This window comes from Protopterus annectens, chromosome 6.part0 (genome assembly GCF_019279795.1).
Source record: "Protopterus annectens isolate FY-2018-M chromosome 6.part0, PAN1.0, whole genome shotgun sequence".
NCBI lineage: Eukaryota > Metazoa > Chordata > Ceratodontiformes > Protopteridae > Protopterus > Protopterus annectens.
Genome location: NC_056737.1, coordinates 1,769,037,225 through 1,769,061,811, shown reverse-complemented (window position 1 = coordinate 1,769,061,811; position 24,587 = coordinate 1,769,037,225). Strand labels below are relative to the sequence as shown.

The 24,587-nt window shown below is 36.6% G+C and overlaps 2 protein-coding genes across 2 annotated transcripts in view; both read left to right on the top strand.

Annotated features, from left to right (window-relative positions):
• The window catches only part of LOC122804926 (C-X-C chemokine receptor type 1-like), a 522,524-nt gene that overhangs the window by 472,105 nt on the left and 25,832 nt on the right, over window positions 1-24,587 (top strand). The gene's annotated exons all lie outside the window — the stretch shown is intronic.
• The window catches only part of LOC122804925 (C-X-C chemokine receptor type 2-like), a 77,009-nt gene that overhangs the window by 40,823 nt on the left and 11,599 nt on the right, over window positions 1-24,587 (top strand). The window lies entirely within an intron of this gene.

Below are 24,587 nucleotides of genomic sequence, written 5' to 3'. Positions count from 1 at the left end.
ATATTTTGATTTTGACATGACCTCCTGCAGGACTCCTGCTATCACTTGGTTCAAGGATGCAAAGGCCCATTTGGTGATAGAGCCATTGTACCCTCCTCATATTATGGCAAAATAAGTCTAGTATGAGTTTCTTGGGGCTTCTGAGTGTTATAGGTCTGTGCAAATTTAGAAATGTTACATTATTATTTAAGACTGGGCTATCTGGGCTTTTTTAGCAGCTACAGTATAGAGGTCTCTGGGCTTATTTTACATCTACTGGAAATTACAACAGACTGATAAACTTTCAAGAGTTTTTTTTTCAACATCAGTGTTTATTAACACCTTTGTACATCACATTGGTTTAATCTTTATTGCACCTTTGTTGCACTAAGCTCTGTGTGTAGAATGTACGATGTTCATTCAGAATGTTGCCAAACTATGCTTCAACAAGGCTTTAATCCAACAACCTGCAGATTTATAACTGTTGATTTATTTTGCTGGACTAGGACAGAATTTTTTAATTCAATAGTGTTTTGTTGATGTCTGGTTTACCAGTTTTGTACACATTTATAACAGCAATCTATTCTGTTGTATATTTGATTTTACTTATTATATTTGCAACTGATAATAATTCATTCTGTAATTGGTATTTAATTTTGTGATACTAACTTGTTTATACACCTTGCATCATTTTCTTTGTAAAAGGTATTATATTTTAAGCTGTATAATAAAAGTGAAGTTGAATTGTGGGATTTGTTACATTTATATGTATACTAGGATTAAGAAACATATCATGTGTAGAATTATTTTTTCCATTCCCCGAAATGTATTATTAATCTTGAAATATTCTTCTTGGTAAAAATCTTTGTACTAATTTTTCACCTAACCATTTCATTTTTTTGCAAGTGTTGTAAACAGAAAATATACTTTAAAATATAAGATTAATTAAAACAAATGCTATTATTTGGCTTATATTACATTTGGCTATACTGTGGTGGTTTTAAACAAGCTATCAGTAAACACTGGCACATTTTGTAAGCAGATAGATAGTTAATGGGTATATTATCTGATTCTTATAAATCTGTGTATAGAAAATTAAGAAATATTGGTTCATTATTGGGAGCATATAATAAATGTAATATTAGTAGATATACAAACAACTTTTGATGGCATTCAGACTAGGGGTAGCAACCCTGGTGGAAGCTGTCAAATTTGTAGACATATTTTAAAATCAAAACACTTTTTATCTGCCAACACCTCTAAGATTTAGTAGATATAAGCCTTGATTACATCTTCCAGTGACTGGATTATCTACTTGTGCCAAATACATGTAAAGCATTCTATGTGCGCAAAATCTCCTGCATGTTTAAATGCACCATATCAGAACACTTGATTGATATTCACTGTAAGAAAGAGATCAATTCTTTATATAAACTTACCTTAAAGCATCATGAAGCACATTTCACGTTTGTAGGCATTAACAAAATAAAATGTGGGGGTGTCAATAAATCGAATTGCAAAATGTCTGTTCTTTCTAATATGGAGCAATGATGGGTTATTTCTCTGGGTGCAATAATTTGGCATGGCTTTAATGCATATTTGTAGACTATTGGATTTATTTCTATCAGCATGTCAGTATTTAACATGTATATTTATGTGTTTATTAGATTTGAATGTTGTCATCAAAAAGCACCATGATTGTGCTATAACAAGAGTGTAAAATGAGTTATTTTAAATTATACTGAAGAAGGGTCACTGGTTGTACTGAAATCAATTTTTCATTTCCTTATTGGCATGGATGATTAAAGTTGTTTCTACTATCACCTGGAGTGTTTGTTTCATGCTATGCTGAATTTGGTAGTGCATTTTGTTTATTACCCAGTTACATTTCCCAATTAAAAGAAGGATGATCTGATTCACTAAGCTCTGGGTATTTATAGCCTTCTGAGTCATAAATTTCTCCCGAACACAAACAATATCTGTTATGTTTTTAGGCCTGGTGAGGCTACTTAGTATATACCTATAACCAGTGATCGGAGCTTTATCCAAAAGAATTTTGTCCTCAGTGTTTGGAGAACACAACGTTTTCCAAAAATGCCTAGGAGTTCAGATCATCAGCTATGGGATCATCAGTCTCATTCATGAACCATTTGCAATCATTGCTAGCCAGTGACACAAGTTGCATCTGATATTTGGCTATTTTTCCACAGTGTGGAGGGCAGCATCTTGCATGTGTATAGATTCCTCACTACAACCAAAATTCAGTTAAGAAAGTCAAGAAATTGTGATAATAGTTATGGAGACTTCTCTTGACTATAAAAAGTAATCATTTGATTTTAGTTATACTTATTTACTGACTTGAACCCTCCAATGAAGTTCTATTAGCTTTCGATTTAGGCTTTTAGCATTAGGCAGGGAAAAATGAGCAACCATTTTTTTTTTCAAAGTAGTTCTAAGTCTAGTAGAGAATTAAAAAATAATGATTTGATGATATATTGACATGAAACCTTGTTGCCCCATGTTCAAAAAATGAGGTTTTACCACAAGCTATTCATGCAGGTAAATATATAACACTTTCTTATTTGGATGGACTGCTCCAATATGGGGGAGCCTTAATACAAAGAAGTAGAGGCAGTTTATCAGTGAAAAACAGTTTTCTTCCATTTTTCAGCAGACAGAATGATTAGTTATCTTTCCTCTTTCAAGAAAGCTTTGCTTGGTGAGTTGCCTAGATCATTTTCTCCAAAAGCTGTTACTGCTAAATTGTACTGGACTACAGATTTAACTCAGTAATAGCTGTTTTACTGTTTGCCGGTTTACTGTCACTCAGGCAGAAAACAGTGACTTTATTTCAATTAATTCTTGGGACGTATTCCTAAGACTTCCAGTCATAGAATCCCAATTACCAACTCCTGTTGTTGGGTAAACATTTCTGATGTCAGTTGTAAGCTTACGGCATTAGTGACCTCAATGAAGTTGCTTTCCTCAGATTGCATAGCTCTAGGTTTTACATTCACCTTGGGTGTTTCTCTAGCATAAGATTTGGGTTAGTATATTCCACACAGCCAATCTCCTCTCCGTAGTTTTCTTTTTGTCTTCTTTTCTTTTGCTATCCTGTCATGAAGCAGAGATTAATAATACTTTTCTTCTGATATTTTTTTTTAATATCCACAAATATTTAAGGTTTCTAATACACTGACAATATTTTTATTTATTTATGTTGCATTTGTGTGCCATGAAAGTCCAACTGGGCTCTGCAAGACACTTTTTTTCAGAGGAGGACTGGGGAGAAGAATTTAAAAATAATTTACAAAATAGTGCTGGACATTCCAGAAATATTTTTAAAGCACTCAATAACAGGTATTCCCAAAGGAATTTACAGCATATAGCAAAATCAATTTCTCTACAGAATATAGTACTTGGTTTTGTAAGGCTATACAGAGAAAATATACTTCAACTGTACAGACCTGGTAAAATATCTATTAATATTAATATTAATATTAATATTAATATTAATATTAATATTGTTATGCACATGGACTGAGGAGGGTAGTTGCATTGTATACAATATATACAAAAGGAGTACTAGATTGTTTTTAAAGACAGTAGGGTTTCATGGACATGGGGGTGAAGGAGGATGTTGTAGAAAAGACTCTCCATACGTGGTACAACAGTGGCATAGCCACATTTTGAAAAAGTAAACATATATGTGCTTTTTTAACAGTACAGGAGTTCTTAATTTGCCTGTGAGAAAGAGGAGTCAGGTTAGAGAGTTTGGCAACATTAATAAAGTAAAGTGCATGTGAGATTTGTGATGATGGGCAAGGAATTTGTCTAGGGAGTATTGCTTTCGGGTGGGGAAAAAACAGTTAGGCAGTGGTGCTAATGCTGGGCATTTTAGGTGCCAGTGTACAAAATAGTGAGGCAAATTTTAGTTAGGCATATTTGAGATAATTGGGAAACTCAACCATTTCAGTTTTTGACTCCAGTGCAATGATGTGCCCTGCTAGGGAGGGCAGCAGCAAATTTCATTAATTTGTAATAGCATTGCTGCAGTCTATGTAACTGAGTGAGGTGTATATTGGTGAAGGTGGGAGCTGCATAAAGTAGACTAGGAAGCAAGTATGCAGTAGCAGCTGAGTTTCTAGCATATCCAGTCAGGTAATATTTGGCTTTGTGAAGGGATTCCTAGTTTTTAATGCATTTTATAATGGTGTTAGCATTGTGTAGGTCAAACCAAAGACTGCTGTTGATGGTGACACCAAGAGGCTTGGCATTTGAGAATACATCTTGTGTGATATTTTCTGAGGTTAGAATAGCAAACTTAGATTGGTCAGGAGATGAGATTTTGGACAGGAACTTCATAATCTAGAAGAGTGTGAAGCTTGAGTAACTGACTGAAGCTCATTCAAGAAAGGGTCTGAGCAAATGAGTGTAGAATTATTGACATGCTCAATGAAGGCAGAGAGGCACATGCAGTGTACAAGTTAATGAATACACTGAATGATAAACATCCAAGTATAGATCCTCGAGGAACACCTACACTTTCAAAGAGAAATGTTGAGCATGTTTGTTATTTGATGCATTGGTTTCTGTTACTAATGTAGCTTTTGAGCCACAGACTGGTGTCATCAGACAGGTGGATGTCATTGGAACAGTAGGGGAGACTATATGAAATACTTTGCAAAGGTCCAATAAGGTGGCTGAAACTAGTCAGTTATTACTACAATTTAAGTTAACAGTGTTAAAATAAAAAACAAGTAAACTAGTTGTACTCTGTTGAGGTCAAAAACTGTGCTGCATAGGTGTCATTTGTTATTTTCAGGGAGGTTTTTGAATTGCTGAAGGTGGACACATCACATCCAGTATTTTGGATAACAGAGGGAGAATAGCTACAGGTCTGTATTTACTTAATTCAATTAAGGTGCCTTCCTTGTGTAGGGTTAAAATAAAAGTCTGTTTCCATATTCTAGGGACATGAGATTTGGGTTTTTTCTCTTCAAGTCATCTGGATTTCTAATATCCTGACTGGAATGAATCCCATTCCTAAGTCAAAGTATGAGTAAAGTTCATGAAATAGCTCTTCGTAGCATCTGCAATGTGTCCAGAGCTGACTCCTTCTGTAGCTCATATAAAGTTAAGTGTAATGGTAACATATCAAAATACGACTGCAAATTCTTTTTATTAAATTATTTTTTTATAAGACCCATTGCTCCTACTACTGTTGGAACTGTCTTGGTATCCTTCTTTCACACTGCCCTCATTTCTGCCTGCAAATCCTGGTATGTTATGCTTTTTGTCTCTTGGCATGTAAGACTCCGTAATCTTGGATGTAGCAATTTCAATTATTAATGCTACTTCTTTTTGTGGACTATGTCTAGTTTTCTTGTAGCTATTTTTTTGAATTGTTGGCAATGGATAATCCCATGTAATATAAACTTCATCATTCTCTATAATGCTTTCTGGCTTATATTTCCAAGGCTTATCAGTTACTTCAATAATGTAATGTTTGCACAATCCCAGCGCAACAGCCTTGCTACATTATTAAGCCTATCAGAATACAGGCCTTCTACTATTAGTGTATCATACCCAGCAGCAAGATGTGCAACTGTTTCCAGCTCTGTTTAACAGAACCTGCATTTGCCTGTTTCTCCCACTTGTTCAATGGACCTTGTAAACTAATGTGTACGTAGTCCACTATTATGGGCCATCAATCTTAACCTTTCATCTTTTGGTTTAAATTCACCTCTTTTTAGCCATTTCTCTGTCAGATCCTGATCGTCATGAGGTTGTTCCAGGAGTTTTCTGTACTTGTAGCTATAATTATGCCTTTTCCACATTTCTTGCCTTCTCATCTGATCCTGTTTCAGTCTAATTTTTCTTTTTCTTTTTTTGGCATATTTAGTTGTTGCCTGATTTTTGTCTACTTCTATTTTGATTTCCTTACCCACGTGACACTGCTATGTTTCTGCTAAACTAAGCATGAAAGTCATCTTAAACTTCTTTTCCTCATGCTTTAAAACATTCAGTATGTTTGGATCAGGTGAATCAGCAGATATGTATGCAGTCCTACAACTGCAAATTTATACATGTAATCAATTTCAAGGTGACACATACTACCTTCAGAACGAGGAATATGTAATCTTGTTATACACGCTGATTCTTCAATATCATTTGATAAGCATGAAGCATTTTGTATGTTTTCCTGTCCAACTACTGCAATCCCTTTAAAGGCCAATTAATCACCCTAAAACTGTTAAGTTAGAACAGGAAAAGCAAACTGGCTAATAGGCTGGACTTTGGACCTAGATGTCAGGGCTGTTTTCAGTATTAATTTTAGTCATCTGAAATATTCCTTACTGAGTTTTGTTTACATTTGTTCATGTGTTATTATTGATCATTCATCAGCCCAAATGTTTATACACTCCCCCCTGCTCAAGTTCCTTTGTATCACATTCCTGTCCCAATCTGATATTTTCATGGTGCTGCAGATTTCATTAATTTGTAATAGCATTGCTGCAGTCTATGTAACTGAGTGAGGTGTATATTGGTGAAGGTGGGAGCTGCATAAAGTAGACTAAGAAGCAAGTATGCAGTAGCAGCTGAGTTTCTAGCATATCCAGTCGGGTAATATTTGGCTTTGTGAAGAGATTCCTAGTTTTTAATGCATTTTATAATGGTGTTAGCATTGTGTAGGTCAAACCAAGGACTGCTGTTGATGGTGACACCAAGAGGCTTGGCATTTGAGAATACATCTTGTGTGATATTTTCTGAGGTTAGAATAGCAAACTTAGATTGGTCAGGAGATGAGATTTTGGACAGGAACTTCATAATCTAGAAGAGTGTGAAGCTTGAGTAACTGACTGAAGCTCATTCAAGAAAGGGTCTGAGCAAATGAGTGTAGAATTATTGACATGCTCAATGAAGGCAGAGAGGCACATGCAGTCTATAAGTTAATGAATACACTGAATGATAAACATCCAAGTATAGATCCTCGAGGAACACCTACACTCTCAAAGAGAAATGTTGAGCATGTTTGTTATTTGATGCATTGGTTTCTGTTACTAATGTAGCTTTTGAACCACAGACTGGTGTCATCAGACAGGTGGATGTCATTGGAACAGTAGGGGAGACTATATGAAATACTTTGCAAAGGTCCAATAAGGTGGCTGAAACTAGTCAGTTATTACCACAATTTAAGTTAACAGTGTTAAAATAAAAAACAAGTAAACTAGTTGTTGTACTCTGTTTAGGTCAAAAACTGTGCTGCATGGGTGTCATTTGTTATTTTCAGGGAGGTTTTTGAATTGCTAAAGGTGGACACATCACATCCAGTATTTTGGATAACAGAGGGAGAATAGCTACAGGTCTGTATTTACTTAATTCAATTAAGGTGCCTTCCTTGTGTAGGGTTAAAATAAAAGTCTGTTTCCATATTCTAGGGACATGGGATTTGGGTTTTATCTCTTCAAGTCATCTGGATTTCTAATATCCTGACTGGAATGAATCCCATTCCTAAGTCAAAGTATGAGTAAAGTTCATGAAATAGCTCTTCGTAGCATCTGCAATGTGTCCAGAGCTGACTCCTTCTGTAGCTCATACAAAGTTAAGTGTAATGGTAACATATCAAAATACGACTGCAAATTCTTTTTATTAAATTATTTTTTTATAAGACCCATTGCTCCTACTACTGTTGGAACTGTCTTGGTATCCTTCTTTCACACTGCCCTCATTTCTGCCTGCAAATCCTGGTATGTTATGCTTTTTGTCTCTTGGCATGTAAGACTCTGTAATCTTGGATGTAGCAATTTCAATTATTAATGCTACTTCTTTTTGTGGACTATGTCTAGTTTTCTTGTAGCTATTTTTTTGAATTGTTGGCAATGGGTAATCCCATGTAATATAAACTTCATCATTCTCTATAATGCTTTCTGGCTTATATTTCCAAGGCTTATCAGTTACTTCAATAATGTAATGTTTGCACAATCCCAGCGCAACAGCCTTGCCACATTATTAAGCCTATCAGAATACAGGCCTTCTACTATTAGTGTATCATACCCAGCAGCAAGATGTGCAACTGTTTCCAGTTCTGTTTAACAGAACCTGCATTTGCCTGTTTCTCCCACTTGTTCAATGGACCTTGTAAACTAATGTGTACGTAGTCCACTATTATGGGCCATCAATCTTAACCTTTCATCTTTTGGTTTAAATTCACCTCTTTTTAGCCATTTCTCTGTCAGATCCTGATCAGCATGAGGTTGTTCCAGGAGTTTTCTGTACTTGTAGCTATAATTATGCCTTTTCCACATTTCTTGCCTTCTCATCTGATCCTGTTTCAGTCTAATTTTTCTTTTTCTTTTTTTGGCATATTTAGTTGTTGCCTGATTTTTGTCTACTTCTATTTTGATTTCCTTACCCACGTGACACCGCTATGTTTCTGCTAAACTAAGCATGAAAGTCATCTTAAACTTCTTTTCCTCATGCTTTAAAACATTCAGTATGTTTAGATCAGGTGAAGCAGCAGATATGTATGCAGTCCTACAACTGCAAATTTATACATGTAATCAATTTCAAGGTGACACATACTACCTTCAGAACGAGGAATATGTAATCTTGTTATACACGCTGATTCTTCAATATCATTTGATAAGCATGAAGCATTTTGTATGTTTTCCTGTCCAACTACTGCAATCCCTTTAAAGGCCAATTAATCACCCTAAAACTGTTAAGTTAGAACAGGAAAAGCAAACTGGCTAATAGGCTGGACTTTGGACCTAGATGTCAGGGCTGTTTTCAGTATTAATTTTAGTCATCTGAAATATTCCTTACTGAGTTTTGTTTACATTTGTTCATGTGTTATTATTGATCATTCATCGGCTCAAATGTTTATACACTCCCCCCTGCTCAAGTTCCTTTGTATCACATTCCTGTCCCAATCTGATATTTTCATGGTGCTGCAGCTTTACTGCTTTAAATGCTGCATTTGCACATTTGTCAAGACCAAATAACATTTTTATATCATCTGAGAAAGTTTTGACCACTTGCAGTTGTGCTTTCAGCTCCTCATCTGATGAGCTATACAGTTTTAAATCATCCACAAAAAGAAGATGAGAAGAGTCACCCTGGAATGTCCCCTTGAATTTTTAACCCTGGGGCAATAATTTGTCTTTTATCATGGCTTAGTTGCAAAGTGGTTTGCCACTGTTTTATAGTCAATATAATGCAATTGATCAATGCAGGGTGTGTCTTATACATCTGTAAGCACTCCTTTATCCTTGAATATGGGATAATGTCAAAAGCTTTTTTTGTAATCTATCCATGCCATACATAGATTCTTCCCCTTTTTACAATTCTCTGTTATGACTTTATTTAACAACAAATGATCCTTGTTTCCATATTACTTTCTTTTGTCACTCTTTTGTTCTTACCATGACTGAATTTTTTTCTAAATGACTTATAAACTCTGTCAGCATCAGTTCCAGTATATAGTTTATATATTGTCAGAAGACAAGTTACTGGTCTATAATTTTTAAGATAGCGTGCAGGTTTACTCTTAAGGAGGAGTATTGTTTTTTTTCTGTTGTTAACCAGGTTGGTGTCTGTTTGGGATGCACATATAAGTAGTTTTTACTCATGGCTGAATCTTTGTTTGAGGATGTTAGTACTTTTAGCCAGTAATTAGATACAGCATCTGGGCCTGGTGTTTTACATTTAGGAGTTTTTCTTAACTTTGTTTCAGTTTCTCTGGATGCTACTTCAATTTCATATTATGTACACTTGAAAATGTTACTGTTTCTTTTACTTCTTCTAGCCATTCAACATCTTTGTTATGTTCTATGGGTCTTCATAGATATTTCTTCAAAATGAGTCTATTTCTTCTTTTCTGGTAGCATTTCTATTCCTTTTGCTTGGTTTCCCAATTCTCTATAAAACTGTTTTGGGCCATCAATGAATTGCTTATTTTGCACTTTTTCTTTATATTTTATTTACCTCTTTCTATAACGGGGGTGGGGGGCACCCTCCTCTTGAGCCTGGCCTAACCCTGTTGTGAAATTTTTCATGTCTTGAGGATTCTAGACTATTTTTTTTAGTCCTGGCACCAGTGCGCATACCAGGATTGGGCTTTCTTATCCTGTGACTTGTACACCCAGCTATCTCTTTTGTTTTTTAACATACTTCTGTTCTTGATATATGCTGTATAAAATACAGTCTATATATTGGTGTTATTTTGATAAGAGTTTGTAAAAACAGGGTGCACCTCATGAAGGTACTCACCAAGACTTGTGGATGAATTCTCTTCCAGATATATTACTCTCATTTTTCTGATTTATTAATCTCTCCATATGGTTCCCATTCAGATTCCTGTAGAGATCTGATAATTAGTGTATTGACTGGATAGGCTAGTGCCTCTGCTAATATCTTGATGTCTTCTGCAGGAATACTGCCTGCACCTAGTGTAGTTGGGTTTAGTCTCTGCAGCATTTTTTTTTAAATTGCTGATGTAGAGAATAGTTTAAGGGTGAAGGTTAGATAGTCTGTAGGTTTACATGGGCTATGGGAAGTAATGCTGGTAAATATGTTTCTGAACAGAACAGAAGTTGCATTAATAAAGTGGGAATTAAAGGTGGCTGCTACATTTGTGTCACTCTCTTGTGGCTGTGGATTAGCAAGGAAAGGATTTTCATGGCTTTATGAGTTTGTAAGTGGATGCTCAGAAACTTTTCAGACAGTTTGTTCATTTCTTTTCAATATAAAATACATTTTTTGTCCTTGTTTACTATGGTTTTTACTTTATTATGTAGGTTTCTGTAGTTTTAATGGTTGGAGGGATGTTTAACAACTTTTTGATATTTCCATACTATATTCAAATTTATTTCCATACAATACTTCTTTTTTTCATTAAATCTTTTTGATCTAGTAATCCAAGGAGTTTGATGCAACTTTACTGTCTTTCTCCTACATGGGGCTTGTACATTCAGAATGTTTATGAAGAGATTGTTAAAGGTTTCAACTACTTCGTATAAAGAATAGTACTTTAGTGAATGCTAGTCACATTGCTGGGTGGGTATGAATATTTTTGAATTAAAGTTCATTAAATTAAAAACTAAACTGTAGTGACAGGAAGCAGGGACAATAATGCATTGTCTAATAATGTATGTGAGGTGATGACCACACATGATATCAGAAAGAGTACCTGCCTCTTGGATTTGGTCTAAATTAGAAGCAAGAACACAATCTATAGTTGTGAAGGTGTTTATGGACTTGTTAAATCTAGTTTGCTTATTTACCAATTGGGTAGCGTTATACAGGTACAGTGTGTGCACTGGAGATGCATGAGATGAGTTTTTCAATTGATAATTAGGTCATTGAGTATGATAGTTTCATGGGAAATGTTTTTGAGAAGCAGAATACAGTATCATACAGTGTTTATGGATTTTTTTTTTTTGTGTGTGGAAGAGATTGGATAATTAAGGGTGTGATACATATTGTTTTTGTTGTATTAATTTGAAGGGGGCCAGTTAGAAGTTGTCAAAGGTTGTTTGCATAAGATTTATCTGATTTCTCCAGGAAGCATGTCCATCCTTTGCAATGATAGTATATGAATGAGATGTTACATGATCCTTGACCCCCCCCCCAACTCCATACATCAGGTGTCTCCACATCACCAAACTGCAAGGATTTAAGCTATGTAAACCTTTGTTTTTGTATCAGATACCGCATCTCCTGCTGCACTTTTCCATTCCAGTCTGCTGTGACACATTTTAAAATGGAACTGGGAATCATGACTTTCATCCCGCTAGTATATACTGACAGGAGACATACCACATTTCAGTAATGATATTTTGTAGTTCTAACAGAATGAACTACTGGTCCTTGTTACTGTTTGCAGTCTTTTTAAAGATTCTGTTCATAATTTGTGTTGTTTTTTCAGTCTTTCCATTTGACGTCTGATATGCGCACTAAAGGTTGCATGACTGAACTCAGAAAATCCTGCCGATAGATGGAATTCCTGGAAGGAAAAATTGAGGATCATTTTCTGAAACCATATAAGCTATTTTAGTCAAATAATAACTCTAAGTGACATAAAAGACTCTGTGCTGACAATGTATACAAGAGTCCAACTCCAATATACAGTTGATAAACCGTCACTGTCTAACTGATAGTCTTTCCTGGCTGTTACAGTGAAAGGGACCGACTAGTACCTTCTCCCAGGATTGCCAAGGAATAAATCTAAGTGACATGAAACACTCTGTGCTGACAATGTACTCCACAGTCCAACTCTTGCATAGTTGATAAACAGCATTTCCTAATTAATAGCATTTCCTGTTACATTGAAAGGGACCACCTACTATCTTCTCCCAGGCTTGGAGAGATACTCATGGAAAACCATGGGCTTTTTGGACTGCTTACAATGGAATTTGAAAGGAGTGACTCAATGATCAACAATCTGGTCAGTTTCATCACTCACATGCCAAGCCAATAAACATCTTTTTGTGCTCTTTGTTAACATTTTGGTATTTCTCAATGCCCGTCCTGCACTATAGTTAGGATTTTCTGCCCACTGGGGTGGATCTGATAGTCTTGTCACCCCTGAGCAACAATCCTTTTAGAAATGATGGCTCTGATCTCAATGGAATATAACTGTATGCACAAGTACTTCTGTTATCCATACTCCATATTATATATTTGTAAAGAAATGGGTCCTCTGACATCTCTTTGGCTAATTTTCTGGTCCATTTATGTGAAGCTGGTAATGATACTATGGTCATTATCAAATGTGTATTAATACCCTCTTTAATGTTCCAACTCAAACAAACAAAAAAACAAACAAAAAATCCAACCATGGAAGTTGAAGCAATCCAAACACTTGGACCCACATGATGACAATTAGTCCCTTTTGGTGAATAAATCGACTTTATTACAAATAATGACAAGTTTACCTAGGTTTAGTCTCTCATTAAAAGACTTCATCAGAACAATGCATTACTAACCACACTCCCTTTATATATACCCCTGATGTAAGAAAACCTAATTAACCAATTATGCACAATCACATTTAAAAGAAACATACACCCCAACTATGTAGACCACAAATAAAAAATGCATATTCAAATTCAATAAATAACATCAATCTGAATTTTGTAAAACTTAGAAAATAATTTAGTTACATTAAATGCCATTTTAAATGCTTTCATCTATATATATATATATATATATATATATATATATATATATATATATATGATGTTATGTAAAATGTTAAAATGTTAAAAATGTTAAAAATAACCCAGTTGTTTCAGCAAAAAATGGGTTTGGTAAACACAAGTGTTTCTACCCTATCAAACCAAAAGAACAGTTTATTGAGATTTAAACTAAAATTAACCCTCTTTAATGTTGCTGGGACAAAGCTAGAAAATTACTGGTGTCACACATAGCATAAAATCAGTAATCAGCAGGCATGGATCTGGTGTACATGAAAATAACATTGCACCTTTGTCATTTTGTCATCCTTCTTTGAAATTTAAACAGGCGTTTTAGTTAGTTTTTTTATGGGTGACAGAAATAATGAGTTAGTGCTCTGTATGATCTGTTTCTAAAATAATGTTAGTTGAAGGAGAGACATAAGAATGAAAATTATTACACTTTATTTTTAAATTTTGGAACAGGAAGCATAAACAAGTAGTCTTTTTGGGCTCTCATTTTCTTGCAACAGTTCTGCATCTTCATTTTATGTAGCAGTTCAAACTTTCACTGGTCTTTCACAACATGAAAGTATGTCATAAGAGATGCCCCTGCTGGGATTTGGTTCCTTGCTCTGGCACTCTTATAGGTTCATAGGTTGGTACTATGCTATTGGACCTAGGGCCTATATAAGCCTAGCCAAAGGTACCCTGGCTTTCGCCACCCAAGAAAATTATTTTCCTGTGCCACTGTCGAGCAGAGCCACAGAAGTGATCCCCGGGGTGAATTTCCTATCTCCCATCCAATCTTTGTTATAATTCAAGGTCTATCCAAATTGTGTATCACACAGAGGAGCTTTGGCAAATATGCCATCATGGCTGTTAAGTCTGGAATGAACTATGACCGAATATCCTCTGAAAACTTTTCTTGTCATTTGGCATTACCATATCTTTAATAGCATACACTTTTGACTCATCCGGCTGCACTCAGTTCACAGGCATGCCCCTTAAGGAAGTGATTTCTGTCATACCAAACTAGTACTTTGTTGAGCTTTAGTCCTTTTCTTCTGAGCTTTAGTCCTCTTCTTCTTCTTCTTCTTCCTTTGGCTTTTTCCCAGTTTGGGGTCACCACAGCGGATCACCTGTCCGCTCATGATTAGCAGTGGAGTTTTATGGTGTCGAGATTGCCAGCCCGGCGCACAACCTTCCAAGGAAGGCTTTAGTCCAAATTGCCAAAATGTTTACAAAGTATTTTCACATATGTGATTGTGTTCGGAAACAGCAGAGCATGATACATCTCAAGTGTCTCTGATTTTCAAGGACATCACTGATTTCGACTCAGATTTTAGCTCTGTCCTTTATGATTCTTCATAAAACTAGTAACTTTTGGAGAAAAGGTGGTAAATTACACTTACAAAAAATGACAATAATTAGAGTTATAGGCTTTTACTTCAGAAAATGCATATCGATTCACATTCTCTTAGTCTGTCAATGTTTTAAGTTAATAGTACTAATGTTTTAAAAGTGTCCCTGATTGTCCCTTATTATTTCTGGATCTGTTGCTGATTCTATTGAGATTTGTCCCTGATTGGTTGAGAGCTATGCATGATACTATCACATATTCAGCATAAATATGAATCTCTTCTAAGCCCTTGGCCCTGCTGTCCATAGCCTTGGGGAACATCTCAATGAATCCAAATAGGGAATTGCTAAAAAAGGAATACATCCTAAAGTCCACACTTTAGCTCTCGGATCATCCAGCCTCATTTCCAGAACCCTTTAGATGTGTCTAGCTTTGATAAATAATTTTCCTGGAATTAAAATGACTAATTTCTCATTTAAAACTTGAAAATGCTTCCCTTATTCAGGTATTGAGGTCTTTGGGGTCCTTAAAATGCATACTTCACCATTCCTTTTTTCTTGTGTATGGCCCAGATTTGAGCCAGCTGTCAACTCATCCTTTTTTTTTTTATTTTTTTTTATTCCTGGTGTAACTGCTCTTTTCATTTTTTTTTTGGGGGGGGGTTGGTTAATCTTTTGCAGAGGGATGGGAACTATTCTTGCTGTATGCACTACAGGCATAGGATCATTTGTCAGCCTAATTAGATGAATATATAGATATCCATTAAATATTCTCACAAAATTAGAATACTGCTTATGCACTCAGTGAGTTGGTCACAAATATTTAGATCACAGTGGTAAACATTTGCTGTACTTTTGATCATATATACCCTTTTAACTGGCTCCAAGGCCATATGTACTTTGTCTCTGAGTACAGTCATGACCTGATGGAAGAAATGCAGGTAAAATGACAGTTATTTATTTTTCACTATCAAACTGCAAGTGCCATATGTCATGATGGCCTGTCCATTGCTTGCCTTTAGAGCTACATTTTTTTGTGACAGTAGTTCTCTAGTTTAAGCTATTGAAGTCTTTCAGATTAGTTAAATTATTTTTTGGCATCTGTTTCTAGTTTGAGGGAAATCAGTCACTATTTACCATGAAGGTCACAATCCATCTATCAGACAATCCAGCTTTAATGGTATGCATATTCTATACCCCCCCAATGGGTTTCTGTGATTGAGATTATACCAGAGTGATTATCTCATTAGATGTCATCAAGCCAAGAAAAATACTCAATACACATGAGTATTCTCCATCACAGATCTCTCTGGTCATGCACAACTTTCATTAAAATGTTTTTATAGAATCCAGGAATCACAGAATGTACAAGACAAGTAGATTATGTAACCATTTACACTTTTCTAGTGCCAACTATTGGGCCCTATGGTACCTCATTTTCTAAGAAACAATAGATCAGACATCTCAGGGGTGAATTGTGGAATAGCCATCCAATTGTCTAATTTTTTCTTAAAGGAAGAGAGTGTGTCACATTGCTTGATCTGGAGAAGGAGTTTACTCCAGATAAGGGGTAGTAACTATGTTACAGATCTGTCTCTCAACCATGATTTCTTTATTTGCTGAAGCTGGTTCAGATCTCTGGTTCTGGTGTTCACAAGACTGTTTCATTTGTGGAAAAATAAGAGGTCTTGGATTATCAGATCTCTAATGGCCCAGAGATCAAGATACAGATTATCCCTAATGAGTCTGCGGACACTCAATATAGGAACAAGGCCTTCAGCTTCTCTTGCTAGCTTAGGTCCTTTAGTTCCATGATCTTTTTTGTTGTTAGGAACCATTATGGTCTCTCTACTTGACTGATATATTTAGTATAATACAGCTCAAAGGGAACAATGCATTCTATGATGAACCTGATCAGTAAAGAATATAAAGTGGTCAGGACTTCTTTGAACCTAGAAAAAATACCCTTTGTCATCAGCTGTGAGAGATAGAAGGATTTTCTGGCCACTGTTGCAACATAATGGCCAAAGGAGAGGGTGTTGTTTTGTAGAGCATTTAGCTTGTTGATAGTGTCTGGAAAGGTTGAGGTATGCTGTATGAATAGCATGACTACTGTTAATGACTTGCATTATCCTCTCAAAAAAATTGCTAGATTCATTAAACAGGATCTACCTTTAAAAATGTCAAATTGTGGGGAGTCAAGTTTTATAAGTTTTTTTATATACCATAGTTTTCAGGCCTGTTGTGACCTGCTCCGTGGCGTTGCATATGAGGCTTGTTATACTGATGGATCTGTAACTCCCATGGTCCATGACTGAGCCACCCTTGTAAAGAGGCATCACAACTACTTTTTACTAAACCTTGGAAATAAAGCCAGTGGATAAGCTCAGGTTGAATAGTTGTAGAAGCATGTCTGCCAGCACATTAGTGCTGTACAGCAGGCAGCCTGGGATGTTATCAGGTCCCACAGAAAATATATTGTTTGCTTTGCAAAGTACTTTCAACAAGTGTTGTTTTGCGGTGATAGAGAGTTTTATATGTAAATTTGGTATAAATGTCTCTGGGGTGAAGTTAGCACTGAAGTTGTTTGCCCATATATTTGTGATATCTACTGGATCTCTATAGATAGTGCCATTTTGTATGAGTTCAGAGCAATGGTGGGTGCTATATATATAAAAAAAAAAGAAACTGCAATTTTCCTTAGTTTCTGATACTTGCTTAAGTTCATGAGAAGCTTTAGTTTTCCTGGTGGCATTCTTCAGTAACTCACATAAACTTTTAATATTAACTTTGATGTGTGGATCTATAGTTTTGATTGTGTGTGTGTGTGTGTGTGTGTGTGTGTGTGTGTGTGTGTGTGTGTGTGTGTGTGTGTGTGTGTGTGTGTGTTTTTTTTCCTGGTGGCATTTTTCAGTAACTCGCATAACCTTTTGATATTAACACAATATTATTTATATTTGATAAAACTGCAATTTTCCTTAGTTTCTGATACTTGCTTAAGTTCATGAGAAGCTTTTGTTTTCCTGGTGGCATTTTTCAGTAACTTGCATAACCTTTTAATATTAACTTTGATGTGTGGATCTTTAGTTTTGATATGTGTGTGTGTGTGTGTGTGTGTGTGTGTGTGTGTGTGTGTGTGTGTGTGTGTGTGTGTGTGGTAGGAACTCGTAAGTTTTATACAGTTTTCTAGGTCATCAAAGAATTTACTTGCATAACTACTAGCCGTGTCTAATTTTTCGGGGTAGTACAATTATATTTGGACTTGAGCGTTCATCATAGAATTGTAGGAAGTTTGTAAATTTCAAATATTTCAATATTGTGATATTTGCTTTAGATGTTTTAAGGATTTTGAAAGAGAAGGTCACCAATTTGTAGCAAGACTCGACTGGGGAAGGGTACAATTGAGTAATGGCACTTTTATCTGCCATATTTGTAACGATTAGGTCAAGAACATTTTCTGCTATAACATGAACGTCTGGATTTCTGCCACGCCTTCCCATACACTGGACATTGATGAGATTGACAATATGTATCACATCAAATGAAATGATAACGACTTGTTGCTGTGTTGACTAAAATATTTACTTCCAGATTGCCCTCTTCTATGTGTGTTGACATCTTCCACTGTTGCATTATTCATAAATGAGTGAAATCCACATGGATTAAATGTTTTTATACAGAGCTATGTTAATTAACACGCCTTTGCATATTTTCACTGAAGTGTATAGCATAATTCTATCCTTTCTTGGCAGGCATTCTTTGGTTAGGTATCCTGATTGCCAAAAAGAATCTGATCTCTGATTACTGAAATGGACAGACCATGGAGTTATGTGTTTGTGCATTCAGTTTCACATCTATGCAAAACTTAGTAAATTTCTAAGTCTGTTTCTGCATGCAGCAGCAAAATACAGAATTCATGTCATTTTATTTTTTGGGGTAGAGTAAGCTGTGAAATATGCCAGCAATTCATGATCATTGAAATGGACAGACCATGGTGTTATGTGTTTGTGCTTTCAGTTTCGCATCTATGCAAAACTTCTTTTTGGGGGTAGCGTAAGCCGTGAAATATGTCAGCAACTCATCAAAACTCACTTTGCCCTTCTCAGCAAATAAGAAAGTATTGTATACACCAATCATTTCAGGACTGTCTGTCATGAAGACATGCAGAATCTTGCATTTATTATCTGAGCTACTGGTATTTATTTATATCTGTCATATGCAGAGAGAAATGCTGTCAAAATGCTTCCTGGTGATTATTGCCAACTAGCTCCAGACCCATCTGTGGCTTTGTGCTATCCATTGTGATCACACTTTTGCTTGCCAAAATTCATTATGTAATTCTTTCTTGAGGGAGTTTACTTTGCACAGGCCACCCATCTGACTTTTTGCATGATTCTGCACATTCCTGTTGGATAAGAACAGATTTTGCAGCACAGCTGTCTATCAGGCAGCCATCATGGGATTCTATTTTTTGCTTCACATCCCATCTTGCATGCAGTGTAAGCATGCACAAAGTGCGGCAGAAAGGATGTACAATTGGTGCAGAGTGGGAAAATCACCTTCCTCCAAAGGTGACATAATCATCAAGCAGACTTCTTCCATGTTCAAGTGGACAGCTGCCACTATGCTCCATGTATTAGCAGTTAATATGTGCTGCAACACGACCCCCAGCCTCCCTCATGGGACAGGTAATCAGGCAATGCATCTTGACTCTCCTCCTTCCTGTCATTGCTGAGTCCTTGGCTGGGTCATGACTAGGGGTATAATGCCTCTACTCCACCAAGCTAGCTGGCAACACATTTTTTTCTAGGTTCCATATGTTGATTAGGTAAACTATAACCACAGAAAAGTCTCACCTTGATCTGCTATTAACAGCATATAGATTTCTTAGTGAAGATATTCATAATAAAAGGCTCATGTTATAATGCTGAAGATCAGAATTGTAAGCCTCACAACTGCTAACCTAACAGCAGTTGTGGGGAAATGTAGATTAAGTCAAAGGATATTTTATCACAAAGCATTCCCCTATTCTGAGGTACAGCGACCACAGAGTTAATATAGTTGTTAACAGAGATGTGGTAGTAGATTCTCCCTAGTTGGGAGAACACAGTCTTGCCAAAAAGTACTTTTCACAGTGTAACAGCAAATTCTTCTGTTCAGAGTTCTGCTGTCAAAATCAAAGTTTATTTTTTATCATTATCAAATATGCAATAATAGGTCTCACATTTGTAACAGAGAGCCCATAATAATCAAATATACTGTATATGTTTTCATTCATTTTTTTAATCAAGTTGTCCCACTAAGTGCACGTACCTTTGCACAGTGAAGATTTTTAGAGCAGTATATGAGAAAGCAGTTCCTCATTCTTACCCTTTGCAAGAAGAAGCCAAAAGAATCAAACCCAGGACCACAGAATAAAGTCTGTTAATAGCTATTAGTATTAATCCTTACTATACTGCTCAGCTGTGTTTCCTTTTGTCTTAAAGATCATGTGCAAACTAACAAAACAGACTACATATTTCATATTTAGATTCAACCTTTGAGAAGAGTTTGTAGGTGCCTAGTAACTGCTGTTGTGTTAATTGAGCTTAACAAAATAACTTTAAGCAAAATTAATATTTTTAAAGTCACGATCATCACTGTCGATGTCTGCAGCTTCCCAAACATGTACCTTGGATAGGTGCATTCCCATTATATATGCATCTCTGAGTCCACAAATCTATTGTATAAATTGTATTTCCCAGCAGTACTACTATATACTTGTTTTAGCTACTTTCCTCTTACTTTCTGATGCAGTTATTGACTGCAATACAAGACAAAGCACACAGGCCACTTCTGATAAATCCAGAAAATGGTGCAAGAAATGTTTGCTATGTATATATATTCATGTATCCGCATACCTCTCAACTGTACAGATTTTTGCAGAATGCCCAGATTTTTGCCTAGTATTTTTGGTCTGTTCCTCATAAAAAATGTCTTTTTTGGTAACTAAGGATTAAAGTCTCAAAATAACGACATACATTTAAGGTTTCAGAGAATCCATGCTAACACAAATACTATTATTCTAGCCACTTTCTAAGTTTATAAAATAAATATTTAAAATGTGTCCCTTTTTTTGGATCTTTGTCCCCCTATTATGTAAGGCTTTCTGCATATTTCTTGTGCTAAGAGCTTGAGAGGTATGCATGTATGATATCTAGAACATTTATAAATTATAAGTGAAAGCCATTCTTATCCTTGTATACAACTCTGCTCATGTTATTAGACAAAAGACTGCAGTGCTGTCAACACCCCAGAAATTCCATTCTTCCAATTGCATCATCAAATTGAGCAGTGTGATGTCACAGTTGTTGGAAGTAAAGTCAACACCATGATGACACGATTGATAGAAGTACAGAAGTTTGTGTGCATCAAGCAAAAGAAAATGACAGTTGTTTCTTTGTTATATATAGTAAAAAAATTTTCAATAAATTTAACACCTTTAAGTACACTATGCAATAAAAATGCATGCTTTGCAGCTGACAGTCACTGCCTGTTACCTTTGCACTAATGAAAATCTTATTGCATATGATGTTTAAGCATGCCTTCAAAGGGATCCATGCTCCCATTCCTAGCTAATCCTGTTGTCTTATTGATTGGTGATATTTGTAAAGCATGAAGTCATTGAATAATGAAAAAAGAGTCACCTTTTCATGTTGCATTATCAACATCAATAACAGTGTATAAATGAAGCTGAGAATTGCCTCCACAGGGTATCTCATAAGTCATATCTCAAATGCAAATTGATATTACAAACTTAGATTTAATTGCTTAGAGATAGGGTGATGCCAGATGGGTTATTCAAAGATAGGAATACCAAATCCGAATGGGTGAAAATCCAGAATATTCCTTTCCATTCAGATATAGGTTCATAGGTAGGTACTAGGCTATCTGCCTGAGGGCATTTATAAGCCTAGCCAGAGTGTGTCAGCTTTTGCCGCCTCATTGATTAATTAACTGAGCCTCTGTCAAGAATTGCCAATGAAGTGATCCCAGGGGTGTATTTTCTGTTACCCATCCACTCGTCAAGGTTTGTCTTGAAGAGTATTAGTGAGGGGCTCTGCCTAATGTAGCTAGGAATTTTTTTCCAAAGCATGGGAAGTCTCTGTGACAGGAATCTATCCCTCCAGCATGTTCTATTTATTGTTGTGGTGAGGTTTAGCTCACTAGAGTGAGTGGCTCGCAGTGACTTGGATTTCTTTAGGTGGAGCATGTCCATCATTTCTGAGTTGGACATAGCTTTGTAAGTCAGGCAGAGATCACCTCTGAGTAAGCGATATGCCACTGAGTACAGCCAGACTTTTTCCAGTTGGGCTGCATAGGACATATGTTTGAGGCCAGTAATCCTCTTGGTAAGGTACTTTTGTGGTCTTTCCAGCTGTTGGAAGTGTCTTTTGAGGTACATCCCAAATGGGGCATTGTACTCTATGATGGGTCTGATGAGTGACGAGTAGAGGGGCACTATAACCTCTTTATTTCTAGATACAAACCCTTTAGTAATTAGATGGGCTACATAGAAGGATTTCCTAACTACTTTGGCAATATGATTGTCAAAGGAGACATTACTATCTACCTGGGTCTCCAGATCTCTTATTATCTCTTCTGTATTAAGGGGGCTGCCACCTATGTGGTAATTCATGGGTGTTTTGTTTTTCCCAGATGGGATGACTATGCATTTTTTGGCATTTAGCTTGAGACCATGACTTTGACACCACGTGTCCATCTCAGTAAGGCCCTTTTGAAGAATGTCCGTGTCAGATGGAGAGTCAATTATGGCTCCCAGTTTGCAGTCATTGGTGAACGTGGTTAGCCATAGTCCATCTGTGTTTGCCTGTACTTATGAGAAGTATATGCTGAACAGTAGGGGTCCCAGGATCGAGCCTTGTGGGACACAACTTGTGACTGGTTTAGAGTTAATAGCCCGCTATTCTTACCATGTGAGTTCTGTCTGTAAGCCAGTTGGCAACCCATCTCATGATGTAGGGGTTTATGTTCAGGCTGGTGAGTTTTTCTATAATTCCCGAATGGGGAATGGTGTCAAAAGCCTTGGCGAGGTCAAGGTAGGCTGTGTGAACCACCTTCCCCTCATCTATGGCCTTGGTGACTGTCACAAAGTAGGCATGATCTGCCCTTAACAAAGCTGAACTGGGTCAGGTCATGGGTTTGGAGGTTCTCAATGTCTTTGTTAATGAGTTCCATGATGATGCGTTCCATAGCCTTGCAGACCAGGCTAGTTAGGCTTATGGGGCAATAGTTACCAGGGTCAGTTGTGGCCCCTCCTTTGTGGAGCAGAATAACCGTTGCTGTGCGCCATTCTATGGGCACATAGCCTGTAGAGAGGCTGAGGTTGAACAGTGTATTAAGGTGGGAGGTTAGTTTGTTCTGTAGTTCATGCAAGATGCAGCCTGGGACATCATCTGGCCCCATTGACGATGTGCTTTTGGCTTTTGAAAGGGCTGTTTTCACCTGAGCGTCTGTGATTTCTGGGACACTACACTTTTCTGGTATTGTTATGGGCCCTTTTGGGGGTGAGAGGGGGGTGAAGTTTGCACTGAATCTATCTGCCAGGATGTTGGCAATATCAGTAGGTTCAGTATATTTTGTGCTATTTTGCATTAGCTCATAGCATATCTGCGAGTTGCCACTTATATTCTTGACATAGCTAAAGAAGGCTTTGTGGTTATCTTTCGAATCCTTGGCTATTTTTCTTTCAAAGTTAGCCTTGGATGATTTTATGAGGGGACCTTAGTTTCTTACTGATACTGATCAGGGATGTCTTTCCTTCTTTGGATTTGCTTTTTTTTCTGAGATAGTTTCCTCCTTCTATTGTATAGCCTGTTTATGGCAGGGGTCCACCAGACTGGTTTCCTACTCTTAGGGGAGTGAGTCTTGGTTTTGCTAGGGATGGCAAGATCCATGTATCCTTGTAGGTGCTCATAGAGTGCATTTGTAAAGGTTCCTGCATCCTGGACATTGTTATCCTTTAGCGTGGGGGCTGTGAAACTTACCACCTCTGTCTTAAGTAAGGTGAAGTTTGCTATAGAAAAGTTTTTCACTGTGGTTTCCTTGGTTGGGGGTGGTGGTGTGGTGTGGACATCCAGACTGAATAGTTTATGGTATGATCTAACCAGTGACAGGTTGACCTCCAGTGCAGAACACCTGTCACCCATGTTGGTGATGACCAGGTCCAACATGTTTTCACTTCTGGTAGGAGAGTTTACCAGCTGATCCAGGGCATTTGAGTTGATAAATTCCAGGAAGCGCTGGACCTGGGAGTTTGTACTTCAGTAGTTAGGGTAATTGAAATCTCTCAATATCTTCCTTCTTTGCAGATTTCAGGAAGCACTTAACTCATTCCCTCTAACAGAGCTGTGGATGTTTGCACTGCAACTTCCAACCAATAGGTGGAGCCTGTATTTACTAATAAAATTAAATGATGTCCTCACATTCCAAAGAAATCTTCATAGCTCTGGAACCATAAAGGTTAGTAAAGAAGTATAAATGTCAAACTCTTCATAACAAACTATTTTTATAGTTGTAGTATTTTTTTTAGGTTCTAGGTTATAAATTGGATTTTATAAGTCACAATAAATTGGTAACTATTAAGTTTGTAATATTTTGTAAATAATTTACAAGATTTCAGAAACCACTTGAGTTATACACATACAGTCAAGATCATGTCCACCCCGCTGAGCACATTCATATGAGGCTAAGTAGTTCTCTCTGCGCTACATGGTTGTTGAGATATTTAGAAAAACATACATTTTATGACAGTATAAGAAAATATTATATAAACAACAATTAATTGAACTTTACCTGCACCAGACATAGGTCAAATATAAATACAGTTGTGTATGCTATTGTGTAAGCTTTAAGATGAAACCTTTTAATGCTTTGAATGTAGGATGGTTTTGTAATTATTAATCCAAATATGAGCAAGCAATATTTGACATCTATATATCAGCAGGATGCAACTGTAGAAACACCTGCATGCATCACCCGCCTATTATGAGCTAACATTCTAAT